The sequence below is a fragment of the Pan troglodytes genome, chromosome 21, assembly GCF_028858775.2.
Source record: "Pan troglodytes isolate AG18354 chromosome 21, NHGRI_mPanTro3-v2.0_pri, whole genome shotgun sequence".
NCBI classification, from domain to species: domain Eukaryota; kingdom Metazoa; phylum Chordata; class Mammalia; order Primates; family Hominidae; genus Pan; species Pan troglodytes.
Window position 1 is genome coordinate 35,660,894 of NC_072419.2, and position 10,694 is coordinate 35,671,587.

Below are 10,694 nucleotides of genomic sequence, written 5' to 3' on the forward strand. Positions count from 1 at the left end.
GATTATAAATTAGCTACAACTACCTTCTTAAATAAATCTGAATTTCAAACTAAAGAAGTTAAATTTTAAAAATTAATTTACATATGTATATACATATATACGCATTCAATTTACACATATTGTTAAACTGGTCTTTTTTGACTGACACTACGATAATATTACATCTTACTTCTTATTTTCTTATCAAGAGTAGGACCACCAAGAGAAGTAAGAAATTCACTATCAGAAGCCTTACCTGGTTTGTCCTTTTTAAGTATCTTCTTTTTATGTTCCAAAATTTGTTGTTGAATTCTAAGTATACAAAAGTAATAAATAAAATTGCGATTTTAATACTGAAATAAAAAATATTTACCAAACATATTAAATTCCAAAACCATTTCAGGCAATATCAGACCTAATATCAGAATTTTAAGGTCCCATACACTTCAAATTTTTAAACCTTACAAGCTTATTAAGCTTATAATTAAAGAAGAAAAGAAAGTGAAGTACCCATAAATGGAGGAAGCACAGCTCAGTAAATTAACTCTAGTTAGCTGGATATCACGCAAAGTGTCCTGCACTCACAGTAAGTCCTCACTCTGTAACCAAAATACCTCATTATGTAGGTATTTTGTTTTCAGACAAGTTGCTTCTCTTTGGCTCCATGGTTTCTTCTAAAAAATAAGGATTCTGCTACCTTACTTCACTAGGTTGTTTAGAAGATGTAATGAGATTACATGTTTAAATGTTCAGAGAAATAGTAAAGCAATGGAATAATTTATACTTGAACCTTATTGCTGAAACCATTTTGGAATCCCAAATAATGCTCGGTGTGTGTTTTTCTATAAGTTCTAATATTCAAATGTTGCAGTTTTCAGAAAATGTTATTAAGTGCTAATTTTGGTTATTACTTGCATTCATTGTGGCTTGTAATTCAGGGCATTTTACCTAATTCATAACTTATTACTAAATTTATATACATATATAAATTTAGTGAGCTCATCACTGAGCTCATCAATCACACCAAGGGCAGAAAACTAATAGGTGTCAAAACCTGGCTTGGACAACTACCACTCCTTCTCTACCTCCTCAAATTCTGAGCCAGCAGATCTGTGCTTGGCTGCTGGATCTCCATGGTCCTCTCCAACTAACAGACAAGAAGAAACCCTGCTATGATTGTTTTTCAGTTCCATGAAGGAAATGCAAGTTGACATTTTCTCATTTCCAAGACACGTACTAGCAACATGTAATATCCCCTTATTACTCAGCTCTGTTCCCATTTCAGAGATCACCGTACATCAATAGTTTCACAGTGATAATCACAATTTCAATATTGTGTGTCACCTGTTTTGGTTTTGCTCACACTGCTTCCTTGGAGCTACTCAGCAAATAGTCAAATGGCCTTCCTGGGACTATGCAAAATATGGAATGCTTTCTGAATTTGTGTGCCATCCTTAGGCAGTAGCCATGCTTATCTGCTCTGTATTGATCCAATTTTAAAATATGTGCTGTTGAAATAAGTACAAAGCCCTGTTTGATACATGGATACTCATGAGTCATGGATGAAGCTTAGCTCTGTTAAATCCAACTCACTTACTTCAGATTCAGAGAATTTTATTGAATGGCTTCCTGTGAGGAGGTAGAATTTTAAAATATATTGAAAACTTGAGGAAGAGCTGCAAGTAGCCCAGGAGATTTTCATGATTATAGAGACACATTACTTGAGGGGCCAACTGCAAGCTGGTTCCCACTACTCAGTGGAAAGATAACATGGAACATTCTGCTATCTAACCAAAGCTGCTGCACAGGATATAAAAAAGCCTCAAGGTACAGATCTGATAGCAAAAGGGAAAGGGAACTCTGATCTCTTCCTGTAACATTATTTGAACATCCCTGACTATTGAGAACAATCCCAACTAATATTGGTTAAAGGAAAGACAAGCATGGCTCTCAAAGGATAACATACCATGAAGGCCTAGGCAAAGTCTAGCTAAGAGGCAGGCTCCATATAAGGTTTTTAGTGTAAGATGAGCATCAACTTGCTCAATATTTGTGTGGATAAAGCTAGGAGGCCTAGCTGCCAGAGCACAGTGCTAGGAACAATGACTGAGCACAAGTACATAAACTAATAAACACCGTAGCTTTGACCTGTATATATGAATCACCATGAAAACTGAGAGGTCTGAATCAGTGAAGGCATCCTGGTGGCAAAGATCAATCATTATCAGATTGCAGGACCGGTTACAATGGCAATAATACAGCAAGTGAGGCCATGGAAATAACAGAATGATTAGAATGCCCTTTTTTCCCCTTCTTCTGACTTGTAAAGAAAGATTGCCTTCCTTGGACTTAGGAAACCCCTTAGCTTCTTGGAAAATTCAAAGAAGGAAGGCACAGGAGAGAGCCCCAGGGGACAATACAAGAATTTCTGCTAAATTGGACATTACAAGACTCAATAACTAATTAGAAAAGTCAGGCCAGTCATGGTGGCTAGCACTTTCAGAGGCTGAGGCAGGGGGATTACTTGAGCTCAGGAGTTCAAGACCAGCCAGGGAAACAGAGTGAGACCTTGTCTCTACAAAAAAAAAAAAAAAAAAAAAAAAAAAAAAAAGGAAAGGAAAGGAAAATAAATCAAAGATGTGGCTCTTTTTATCCCATGCATGGGGATTATACTTAGAATAAAATGAACAACATTGAGATCCCTAGGGATAAAGGTCGCAAAAATCCAGAAAAAATTTTGCACTCTACTTCTAGCTAATCTAGACTTCTGCTTGATTTCTGGCTAGAAGGTAAACTAACTCATGGCTATTTCAAACTATCTGAACCAAACTATGAACTCTCACCTAATGTATATAAGATGGAGTAGTTGCAATTATTTTAAACTTCAATTTAGTATTAACTGGATATTTAACATAAACACTTACTTTGTCAAATGATGAGAAATAGCGTAATCTTCTGCATCTCGTCCACATATGTCTTTAGCGAAGACATCAATATTTTGCTTAAGAAGGATATTGACAATACCTGGTGAGTCATAGTGTATAGCAAGCAAGAGGGCTGACCTAAAGTAACAAAGAAATAACTCCACTCAAGAACTTTAATAGTTTTTTAAAAAGCTAGTTCGATACACTTTACCAATTTAATATCTGCCTGTCAGTGTAGACGTAATAACCATTTGTATGTACTAGCTTTGGTCTATAAGCATCTAGGGTGCTCAAGTGTTCATCTTTGTAAATTGTCACCAAGGCTAAAAGAAAGGGACAACAGGGAAGCCTCTTGTCCTGCTGGGGTAAGACATAATACAAGTTGCCAACTTATAGTCCTTTGATGGCCAAGAAACTGTGCTGAGGTCACTTATCTAAAGTAGGCAAAGATTTAGATGAAGATTCCCCCATTGCTTTCCTAGTTAAATCAGCTAGGGGTCAGATAAGAGTTATCTGCAGGCTGAAAACAACAACAACAACAATGACAATAATAATAATAATGACAATACTAGTAGTCATAAACTAAAAGTCCACACTTTAAAAATTAATAAAACTGGTCAGGTGCAGTGGCTCATGCCTGTAATACCAGCACTTTGGGAAGCCAAGGAGAGCAGATCACGAGGTTAAGAAATTGAGACCATCCTGGCCAACATGGTGAAATCCCATCTCTACTAAAAATACAAAAATTAGCTGGGCATGGTGGCATGCACCTGTAGTCCCAGCTACTTGGGAGGCTGAGGCAGGAGAATCGCTTGAACCTGGGAGGTGGAGGATGCAGTGAGCCGAGATCACACCACCTCACTCCAGCCTGGTAACAGAGCGAGACTCTATCTCAAAAACAAAAAAATTAATAAAGCTAATACAAAACCCTTTAGCTAATAAAAGATTACAGTACCAAAAGCATCTGATTATAAATACCAAACACTCTATATTATAAGAGAAGATGAATCCTACTATATACTATTCTTTATGTTACTCAGTCCAAATATTTGCTGGTCTACCTGATTATTCGTGGTGATATTTTTCATTATATGCCAATAATTATATTAATCTTCTTATGAATATTTCTGACTTGAGTGACTGTTACCACTCTAGAATACTCAGGTTTTATTTTTAAAAAAAGAACTGTACTGTCTCAGCCTATCAACAGCATGTGTACTTGCTTTGGTTTTCAATAAAAGTTCCACCATTTTCTCTTTCTTGCAAATTATGGCAAATAAAAGTGGGGTATTATTGTCCTATGAAACAGCAGAAAAAAAATTAATAATTCACAAAATTACATATTTCTCAACTAAACTGAAAATCTTCTCTGGGATGCTTTGAACTTCAACATACAATATAGAAAGGAAGTAAATGAAAAGCAGTCCCTTCCTTCTCACTCCTCTGACTCCTCTGTGCTTTCTGATGTGCTGCGCTTTGCCTTGCAACAACCCTCCTCTGTCTCCCCGGATTAACTGTGGTCATTGCCAAAACTCACTTTAAACGTTTACCAGTCCCAAGAATCCTTGCTTTGATCACAGCACTTAGCATGGTACATTGTAATCATTTCACTGTTTCCCACTGAAACCAAGAGCTTCTTGAGGCAAGGTCTGTATCTTTTGTCTCTATAGCCCCAAAACCCGAAGACATAGTAGCAAACATTTTAAGTTTTTTACATAAATTAATGATCTAAATTATTCTCACTAAAGCAGTGTTTCTTAAACTATATTCCAAAGAATATTTGCTTTACCAGAAGTATTATACCCCAAGAGAAAGACTCCATGACCATCTGCATTTGAGAAGTATTATAAAACTGTATGTTATGTCCAATAATCAAGAAATCTCTTGAATTTTACCTAATCCCCATTTGACAATACAATTTGTGGCAAACATTAACATTTGAGGAATTAAGAGTTTTAGGGGTACAGTTGCCAGAGCTTCCCAATGCTGGTGGAGGTTTCTTCTGGGTGGTACAAACTTGCTTGATTCACTTCTATCAATGTTGTCAGGATCCCAGATGCCAATGTCAGGCACTCCTGCTCCAAATGGGTCACTATGGAAATGAGCTCTGAATTAAGAGAGATTGGCTTCAAATGCACTTATTTTCCTTATTATTAAATAGTCCATGGGTTTTTTCCCTAATACAAGAGAATAGATTTTTATCTTTACTGTTAGAAAGCTCAGTATGTTCTGTGTAAGAGAAATAGGTTTAAAAAACTTAAGAACAAATATTTAAAAAACCAAAGCTCAGTAAGAAATACTATTCTCAATTTTAATGGTAATCCCAGGACCCCAGGGCAGCTCTACTTTTTAAATCCATTTTTATTGGCTTCCACTTAAAGGGCTACTTAAAATTATTTTTTATTTTAGACAAAATATAAATCAGAAATAAAAACATAATGGCTTATCAATAAAAGTTCTCATACTGATCCATATGAATGATTTCTGGCATAATAAAAGCCAGTAAGTCACTGGCATTTCTAAGGAAGAGCACTGATGAGAAAGATGTAATGTCTGCAATATTCATAAATTATCCAACTATAACCAGGAATAACCTAAAAAGGCTTCTAGACATTCTTATGGGCAGATAATTATTTGTGGTATATATAAAGAAAAGAGTTTCAAAAACTTCTAAATTCTAAAATTCAACTCCATAACTGAGGGATTTACATACTCTATAGACTATATATTATAACAAATACATGCTGACTTAAAAACCTTGAAATCTTTATCTAAATATACTATAACATAGGAGTTGTAAACTCAGATACTTACAAGGACAAAGGAAGGTTGCCTGAGTAAAGGAAGTACTAAGGTGGGCACAGTAGCAAACTGGAGAATACATGCCTTCTCTAAAGGGGCAACCTCTGCACAGCAGACCAAACAGTAATAGAAACTCAGGGGACACCAGATTTGATTTTTTAGAATAAGCCTGAAGTCCAGATATCTACACCAGTCTTCTAAATTTTACATGCTGATTCAACTTATAGAGGAAAACAAACAAATCTGTGTACCACATTAGAATATAGCCCTTGTGTTTTTATATTCACTATTAATGTGTTACTAAATGGTTGTGTATAATCCAAGTATTTGCATGTAAAATATTTTCTTTCTCTAGTATCATATGTTTTACCAAAAAATCAGGCACTCATATATAATAAAAATTGCCAAAAAAGACTCATAATACCTACTTCAAAAATTTTTCCAACATTTATTCATTTAAAATATATTTGTATATAATTTTCCCAGATTGTTAACCAAATAGATAATTGGTTCATAGGACTGTTAAAACTAAATTATTAAAAGAATTCATATCTGTATTTTTATTAACTCCATGGACTTCAGTGTTTAAAACTGACATTTTGGGTATGCTAAAGCTCTATAAACTTAACAAACATACTGAGCTAGTTCATAATACAACTTCAACTAAACGAATAGTTTAGGATTTGCTACTATTCTAATTGAGAAAGCCCAACTTGTAATGAACATTTGTTGACACATAATCACGTGCATGGTGACAAAGGGACATCAAATCATGAAAGGGCCAGCCTCTACTTATTGAATGATTACCCATAAGCAAATTTCTAAAGACTCTGAATGTTAGTGAAGGATTCATGGTGGGAAGGAAAAGGTGCTATTCTGTAAGCTGAGAGATATTGCCAGTAATATTTCCTTTCACTTCCCAGTCACAGATGTAGAGAAAGACAGATAAGTCAGGCTAATATTACTGAAAAGGAGAACTTTGAAGGAAGTAGCACCTATCGAATGCCAATTCTTCTAGAGATTTCTTACGTTTTTGAGATACAGAAATTTATATGTTGCACTTACCTATTCTGGGGTTCTTAATCAGGACTGTATCTGAAACTTGAGGTTTTTTTTTTTTTTTTTTTTTTTGCTGTTATTGTTGTTAGAGGCAAGAGTCTCATTATGTTGCTCAAGCTGAACTTAAACTCAGGCTCAAGGTGGGACTACAGGAACATGTCACTGTGCCCAGCTTCAAGAAAACATTTTTTAAAATGTTCAGGCCTTATTAGGTCTATTACATCAAAATCCTCAGGGGAAAGCCTACAATTGTAGATTTTTAACAAAATGTCATCAGGTCACTGTAATGCACAATTCTGAGAATTGGTGCAGCAATCACTTCAGACTCATCTCTCACCCACATGGCTAATTCCCTTTATCAGTTGGACATGTGGCCAAAAAGAGAAAAGAGTAAGAGATAGTGTCATTTATTAAAACTCCAATTAAGTTTCCTGGGTATGGGTAGAACACAGACAAATAAACTCAAAATCTCACTTGATTTTGCTATTTACAAGCTCCTTATCTCCCACCTTCCCACCAAGACATTCTAGGTTTGAGAGGAGGCTTTAGACTCTTATCTAAGTGGCTGTTTCTGCCAGAATGGGCAATAAGTCAGTTAATAATTTGTTCTACCTTCTGCTGAAGTTTTTCTCACTTCATCACCACCTATTCACTGCCAAATTGGTTTCCTCAGAGTCCTCCTGAAATTAATCTCTAGGCAAGTTTCAACTCATTCTTCTTCAAACCAAAAATTATTAGACCCAAAGCTAAAGAGCACCTTATCTCAACACATAAACTGGAAGAACAACAAACTAAAAAAAAAAAAACAAAAAAACTCTTCTTGTCATTTTCCCTCATTACCTAATTTCCAAGTGACCTACATATTTCTCATTGCTCTCCTTTTCCCTACCCATTTTTCCCTCGTAAGCCTTGTGCCACTGAGAGATGATACATCAGTTTTTCAGAAAATTATCAGCAGCAGCAACATGTCCATTTATTGTAAGTTGCTTTAGTTTTGTTTGAGTTTTAAGATAAAGCCTAGTTCCAGGGCATGTTTTCTTTCCTGTGTTGTTTTACCCAATTCGAGGGGAAAAAAAGGAAAGAATAACCCTGCATAGAAAAAAAATTGAAAAGGTTTTACCTTTAACATATTCACAAATATTCAGGGAATGGTTGAGCTTCCAAATATAAAAAATTGACCCTTACCTATGTCAATGTTAAAACAAATATTTTGGAAAGAAAGTTGATTGATCTATACCTTGTCCAGTGCTTCAATATTTGCACCATGGAAAAGCAGTTTTTCTGCCAGTGAGGTGCTCTCACTATACACAGCATAATGGAGAGCAGTGTTGCGGTAGATATCCTTAAGGTTTGGATTGGTGCCATGTTCCAGCAGAATAACGGTGCAAGCCTCTTCCTGGCAATGGACAGCCTGTCCGTATTAGACCAAGAAATAGATTGTAAATTCTAAGAAATTCAAAATAAACATTCCACAGGTTTCACCAACTAGTTGTATTTAAATGAGATCAATTTATTTCAATTCTATGTATGCAAATCAAATCCATGTCATGCTAAAAGAGTTGGCTCTAATATACCTGTATCAAAGGTGTTCTATTTTCTTTGTCACAGATATCAATCTGGCATTTTCTGCTAACCAGGAGAGTGACCACTTTCACATGGCCACTGGCACAGGCCAAATGTAGAGCAGTTCTACGAGAGTAAGAGGACTTTTTAGGAAACTGTAGTGCAACATCTCAAAACATACAATCATTCATGTAACTATAAAAATTGAAGAGCATGCTTTTCCTCTGCCTTCAAAACAAATACTTAATTTTTTGAAGAAAGCACAATACTTACTAGCTCTTATTGCTCACTGCCTTAATAAAAACAGTAGCCTATTTGAATAGAAAGAACTCAGTCTTTGGATTCAGTTCAACTAGGGCTTGAGTCCTACTTTAAACCCTGTCACTTACCAACTATTGCTTAGCCTTTCTGTGTCTCAACTTCCTCATTAATAAAGATGACAATAGTAGCTATCTCACAGGACCCCACCGTGATGCTTAAATGAGAAGCTACGTATTTAGAATAGTTCCTACAACAACTCAATAATTGTAAGATTTTTGTTTTTTGAGACAATGTCTCACTTTTTTGCCCAGGCTGGATGTAACTATAGCTCACTGCAGCCTGGAACTCCTGGGCTCAAGCGATCCTCCATCCCCAGCCTCCTGAGTAGCTGGGACTACAGATGTGAATCAGCATGCCCAGATATTTATTTAAAAAATTTTTGTAGAGTAAGAATCTCACTTTGTTGCCCAGGATGGTCTCAAACTCCTGGCATCAAGCAATCCTCTCACCTCAGTCTCCCAAAGTTCTGGGATTACAGGTGTGAGCCACTGCACCCAGCCAGATATTATAATTGTTACTATTACTACTACTTAACAAAAACATTTTAATTAGGTAAAAGACACAATTATACCTACTTTGCAGGATGGCTTAAAGAGTAGGTCACATTTTAACACTTCTGACATTGGAATGTCACTTATATTATTATAACTATAATTGGTAGCATTTTAAAAATTATCTTATCTATATATAAAATAGCGGGGCATCTCACAATCCATGAGACCTTACATTAAGTAGAATATGGTGTACTAAACAGGTCTAGGGCAGTTCTAGGCATATAACTGGCACGTAAATACATTTTAGTTCTTAAAGGTACTATGGGGATAGAACACTGAAATTATAATAATGCATTTTTTAAACAAATTAATTCTTTGATTTTCAAACAAATTGACAAAGGAAACTCATGATTCAAATGAATACATATGGCTCATTTTATTCAATATTTATGCTTACAGAATATATGCAAATAAGACTTTCCAATGATTAATATTAGCATTTAAGACTGATAAACTTTTGAATGGCAGTTAAAGGTTATCTTCTACTATTTTCTAACTTCAGAAATGCTTTTGTTTGAAAGTTGGGAGACAAAGTTTCAAGGAGATTAAGTCCCAATATTCCTATTTTAAATCTCTCAGCTTGTGCAGGCAGGGCAGGTAAACACGAAGTTTTTAAGGATAGAAGGGTCCTGAGAGATAGCAGAATATATCTGCTACATAACAGGTACTCAGGTTATGTTTGATGAATAAATGGAATGAAAGAATGGATAAATACAGTTGGGGAGTTCAATATTTTTAAATAACCTCCTATAAAGCAATATTTTTGCAATAGTAATTATTCATATGTTATTTTTATTTTTAAAGAATACAATTAAAATGAAATGATTAATCTATCATTGTTTGCATAAATTGAATGAATACATAAGAAAAACGTATGTACATAATAAAATATATAGATAATAAAATCTGGAAACAGATAAAAACATTCCCTTTTTACTTCTGAAGAGGCTAAAAGTTCAAAGAAGATAACAATACACTCAATAATTATAAAAAATAGAAAGTGAGAAATTATTTTTAATATTGTAAGATTCATATTCCCCTCTTCCCAAGGATTATTCCTTTACTAATAAACTTTACTAGAAGTTTTGTACATGCTCACTGCAGCAATCACAGATAAGAAAAAGGAAAAGAACTTTACCTAAAATACAAATGCTCAGAAATTACAAATTTTATATTTTGTACATATTTTTTGCTAAAACAAGACCATAGTATGTTTGTATGTATAACTTTATTGATTTTTTTCCTCCCTAGCTATAACAAAATACATCTTCACACATCAATATACTTCTGTATCTATTGCCACCTTCAATGGTCACACATTATTCTATCCTGTGGATGCAACTGGAATTTATTTATAGGATCCATTCTATGGGTTCTTTTTAAAATAAGTGCTGTGAAAAATAAAGTGCATGTATCTTTATTTCCTAAGGGTGTTTTAGTATAATGGAATTGATGGGTAAAGGGCATACATATTTTTTAAATGTAGTACTTA

General features: G+C 34.8%; 1 non-coding gene and 1 pseudogene across 1 annotated transcript; both read right to left on the reverse strand.

The window, feature by feature from the left end:
* Positions 1-10,694, reverse strand: part of LOC129135425 (putative ankyrin repeat domain-containing protein 20A2) — a 46,875-nt pseudogene that overhangs the window by 30,363 nt on the left and 5,818 nt on the right.
* On the reverse strand, positions 1,397-1,503 carry LOC129138255 (U6 spliceosomal RNA). The gene has a single exon (XR_008541405.1). It is a non-coding gene; the product is annotated as a U6 spliceosomal RNA (small nuclear RNA).